Source organism: Oncorhynchus gorbuscha, unplaced genomic scaffold (genome assembly GCF_021184085.1).
Source record: "Oncorhynchus gorbuscha isolate QuinsamMale2020 ecotype Even-year unplaced genomic scaffold, OgorEven_v1.0 Un_scaffold_3344, whole genome shotgun sequence".
NCBI classification, from domain to species: Eukaryota; Metazoa; Chordata; class Actinopteri; order Salmoniformes; family Salmonidae; genus Oncorhynchus; species Oncorhynchus gorbuscha.
The window spans coordinates 12,501-17,500 of record NW_025747606.1 but is presented as its reverse complement, the minus strand read 5'-3'; the positions used below and the strand labels follow the sequence as shown (position 1 = coordinate 17,500).

The following is a 5,000-nucleotide window of genomic DNA, read 5'->3' as shown; positions in this document are numbered from 1 at the left end:
CCAGACGTACCAGTTAATCCCAGCAGACTGTAGTCAGACAGCGACCCCCTCAGACGTACCAGTTAATCCCAGCAGGCTGTAGTCAGACAGCGACCCCCCCAGACGTACCAGTTAATCCCAGCAGACTTAGTCAGACAGCGACCCCCCTAGACGTACCAGTTAATCCCAGCAGACTGTAGTCAGACAGCGACCCCCCCTAGACGTACCAGTTAATCCCAGCAGGCTGTAGTCAGACAGCGACCCCCCCTCAGACGTACCAGTTAATCCCAGCAGATTTAGTCAGACAGCGACCCCCTAGACGTACCAGTTAATCCCAGCAGACTGTAGTCAGACAGCGACCCCCCTAAGCGTACCAGTTAATCCCAGCAGACTGTAGTCACAGCGACCCCCCTCCAGACGTACCAGTTAATCCCAGCAGACTGTAGTCATACAGCGACCCCCTAGGTACCAGTTAATCCCAGCAGACTGTAGTCAGACAGCGACCCCCCTCAGACGTACCAGTTAATCCCAGCAGGCTGTAGTCAGACAGCGAGCCCCCCCCCCACCAGACGTAGTCAGACAGCGACCCCCCCAGACGTACCAGTTAATCCCAGCAGACTGTAGTCAGACAGCGACTCCCCCAGACGTACCAGTTAATCCCAGCAGACTGTAGTCAGACAGCGACCCCCTCCGTACCAGTTAATCCCAGCAGACTATAGTCAGACAGCGACCCCCCTAAACGTACCAGTTAATCCCATCAGACTGTAGTCAGACAGCGACCCCCCCAGACGTACCAGTTAATCCCAGCAGACTGTAGTCAGACAGCGACCCCCCGTACCAGTTAATCCCAGCAGACTGTAGTCAGACAGCGACCCCCCCCCTAAACGTACCAGTTAATCCCATCAGACTGTAGTCAGACAGCGACCCCCCCAGACGTACCAGTTAATCCCAGCAGACTGTAGTCAGACAGCGACCCCCCTCCGTACCAGTTAATCCCAGACTGTAGTCAGACAGCGACCCCCGTACCAGTTTGGAGAGTTCTGAGGACCAGGTGTTGGTGGTGATGATGCGGGCCTTGGGGACCCAGCGTTCGTAAACATCACACAGAGCCCTGATCGCCCTCTGACCCTCCGCCGTCTCGTCTCCACCAATCAGGACGCGGTCTGGCTCCTTCAGGTCACGCACCGCCGTACCCTCAGCCAGGAACTCTGGGTTGGACAGCACCTGCACACACACACACACACACACACACACACACACACACACACACACACACACACACACACACACACACACACACACACACACACACACACACACACACACACACACACACACACACACACCACACACACACACACACACACAAAACATTGTAAATAGGTATTGAACCCAGGTCTCCACCTACCTGCAGGTGAGGTTGGGTTGTAAATAGGTATTGAACCCAGGTCTCCACCTACCTGCAGGTTGAGGTTGGGTTGTAAATAGGTATTGAACCCAGGTCTCCACCTACCTGCAGGTTGAGGTTGGGTTGTAAATAGGTATTGAACCCAGGTCTCCACCTACCTGCAGGTTGAGGTTGGGTTGTAAATAGGTATTGAACCCAGGTCTCCACCTACCTGCAGGTTGAGGTTGGGTTGTAAATAGGTATTGAACCCAGGTCTCCACCTACCTGCAGGTTGAGGTTGGGTTGTAAATAGGTATTGAACCCAGGTTGGGTTGTAAATAGGTATTGAACCCAGGTCTCCACCTACCTGCAGGTTGAGGTTGGGTTGTAAATAGGTATTGAACCCAGGTCTCCACCTACCTGCAGGTTGAGGTTGGGTTGTAAATAGGTATTGAACCCAGGTCTCCACCTACCTGCAGGTTGAGGTTGGGTTGTAAATAGGTATTGAACCCAGGTCTCCACCTACCTGCAGGTTGAGGTTGGGTTGTAAATAGGTATTGAACCCAGGTCTCCACCTACCTGCAGGTTGAGGTTGGGTTGTAAATAGGTATTGAACCCAGGTCTCCACCTACCTGCAGGTTGAGGTTGGGTTGTAAATAGGTATTGAACCCAGGTCTCCACCTACCTGCAGGTTGAGGTTGGGTTGTAAATAGGTATTGAACCCAGGTCTCCACCTACCTGCAGGTTGAGGTTGGGTTGTAAATAGGTATTGAACCCAGGTCTCCACCTACCTGCAGGTTGAGGTTGGGTTGTAAATAGGTATTGAACCCAGGTCTCCACCTACCTGCAGGTTGAGGTTGGGTTGTAAATAGGTATTGAACCCAGGTCTCCACCTACCTGCAGGTTGAGGTTGGGTTGTAAATAGGTATTGAACCCAGGTCTCCACCTACCTGCAGGTTGAGGTTGGGTTGTAAATAGGTATTGAACCCAGGTCTCCACCTACCTGCAGGTTGAGGTTGGGTTGTAAATAGGTATTGAACCCAGGTCTCCACCTACCTGCAGGTTGAGGTTGGGTTGTAAATAGGTATTGAACCCAGGTCTCCACCTACCTGCAGGTTGAGGTTGGGTTGTAAATAGGTATTGAACCCAGGTCTCCACCTACCTGCAGGTTGAGGTTGGGTTGTAAATAGGTATTGAACCCAGGTCTCCACCTACCTGCAGGTTGAGGTTGGGTTGTAAATAGGTATTGAACCCAGGTCTCCACCTACCTGCAGGTTGAGGTTGGGTTGTAAATAGGTATTGAACCCAGGTCTCCACCTACCTGCAGGTTGAGGTTGGGTTGTAAATAGGTATTGAACCCAGGTCTCCACCTACCTGCAGGTTGAGGTTGGGTTGTAAATAGGTATTGAACCCAGGTCTCCACCTACCTGCAGGTTGAGGTTGGGTTGTAAATAGGTATTGAACCCAGGTCTCCACCTACCTGCAGGTTGAGGTTGGGTTGTAAATAGGTATTGAACCCAGGTCTCCACCTACCTGCAGGTTGAGGTTGGGTTGTAAATAGGTATTGAACCCAGGTCTCCACCTACCTGCAGGTTGAGGTTGGGTTGTAAATAGGTATTGAACCCAGGTCTCCACCTACCTGCAGGTTGAGGTTGGGTTGTAAATAGGTATTGAACCCAGGTCTCCACCTACCTGCAGGTTGAGGTTGGGTTGTAAATAGGTATTGAACCCAGGTCTCCACCTACCTGCAGGTTGAGGTTGGGTTGTAAATAGGTATTGAACCCAGGTCTCCACCTACCTGCAGGTTGAGGTTGGGTTGTAAATAGGTATTGAACCCAGGTCTCCACCTACCTGCAGGTTGAGGTTGGGTTGTAAATAGGTATTGAACCCAGGTCTCCACCTACCTGCAGGTTGAGGTTGGGTTGTAAATAGGTATTGAACCCAGGTCTCCACCTACCTGCAGGTTGAGGTTGGGTTGTAAATAGGTATTGAACCCAGGTCTCCACCTACCTGCAGGTTGAGGTTGGGTTGTAAATAGGTATTGAACCCAGGTCTCCACCTACCTGCAGGTTGAGGTTGGGTTGTAAATAGGTATTGAACCCAGGTCTCCACCTACCTGCAGGTTGAGGTTGGGTTGTAAATAGGTATTGAACCCAGGTCTCCACCTACCTGCAGGTTGAGGTTGGGTTGTAAATAGGTATTGAACCCAGGTCTCCACCTACCTGCAGGTTGAGGTTGGGTTGTAAATAGGTATTGAACCCAGGTCTCCACCTACCTGCAGGTTGAGGTTGGGTTGTAAATAGGTATTGAACCCAGGTCTCCACCTACCTGCAGGTTGAGGTTGGGTTGTAAATAGGTATTGAACCCAGGTCTCCACCTACCTGCAGGTTGAGGTTGGGTTGTAAATAGGTATTGAACCCAGGTCTCCACCTACCTGCAGGTTGAGGTTGGGTTGTAAATAGGTATTGAACCCAGGTCTCCACCTACCTGCAGGTTGAGGTTGGGTTGTAAATAGGTATTGAACCCAGGTCTCCACCTACCTGCAGGTTGAGGTTGGGTTGTAAATAGGTATTGAACCCAGGTCTCCACCTACCTGCAGGTTGAGGTTGGGTTGTAAATAGGTATTGAACCCAGGTCTCCACCTACCTGCAGGTTGAGGTTGGGTTGAAGGTATTGAACCCAGGTCTCCACCTACCTGCAGGTTGAGGTTGGGTTGTAAATAGGTATTGAACCCAGGTCTCCACCTACCTGCAGGTTGAGGTTGGGTTGTAAATAGGTATTGAACCCAGGTCTCCACCTACCTGCAGGTTGAGGTTGGGTTGTAAATAGGTATTGAACCCAGGTCTCCACCTACCTGCAGGTTGAGGTTGGGTTGTAAATAGGTATTGAACCCAGGTCTCCACCTACCTGCAGGTTGAGGTTGGGTTGTAAATAGGTATTGAACCCAGGTCTCCACCTACCTGCAGGTTGAGGTTGGGTTGTAAATAGGTATTGAACCCAGGTCTCCACCTACCTGCAGGTTGAGGTTGGGTTGTAAATAGGTATTGAACCCAGGTCTCCACCTACCTGCAGGTTGAGGTTGGGTTGTAAATAGGTATTGAACCCAGGTCTCCACCTACCTGCAGGTTGAGGTTGGGTTGTAAATAGGTATTGAACCCAGGTCTCCACCTACCTGCAGGTTGAGGTTGGGTTGTAAATAGGTATTGAACCCAGGTCTCCACCTACCTGCAGGTTGAGGTTGGGTTGTAAATAGGTATTGAACCCAGGTCTCCACCTACCTGCAGGTTGAGGTTGGGTTGTAAATAGGTATTGAACCCAGGTCTCCACCTACCTGCAGGTTGAGGTTGGGTTGTAAATAGGTATTGAACCCAGGTCTCCACCTACCTGCAGGTTGAGGTTGGGTTGTAAATAGGTATTGAACCCAGGTCTCCACCTACCTGCAGGTTGAGGTTGGGTTGTAAATAGGTATTGAACCCAGGTCTCCACCTACCTGCAGGTTGAGGTTGGGTTGTAAATAGGTATTGAACCCAGGTCTCCACCTACCTGCAGGTTGAGGTTGGGTTGTAAATAGGTATTGAACCCAGGTCTCCACCTACCTGCAGGTTGAGGTTGGGTTGTAAATAGGTATTGAACC

At 50.9% G+C, this 5,000-nt stretch overlaps 1 pseudogene; it reads right to left on the bottom strand.

Annotated features, from left to right (window-relative positions):
- The window catches only part of LOC124027540, a 32,680-nt pseudogene that overhangs the window by 21,050 nt on the left and 6,630 nt on the right, over positions 1–5,000 (bottom strand).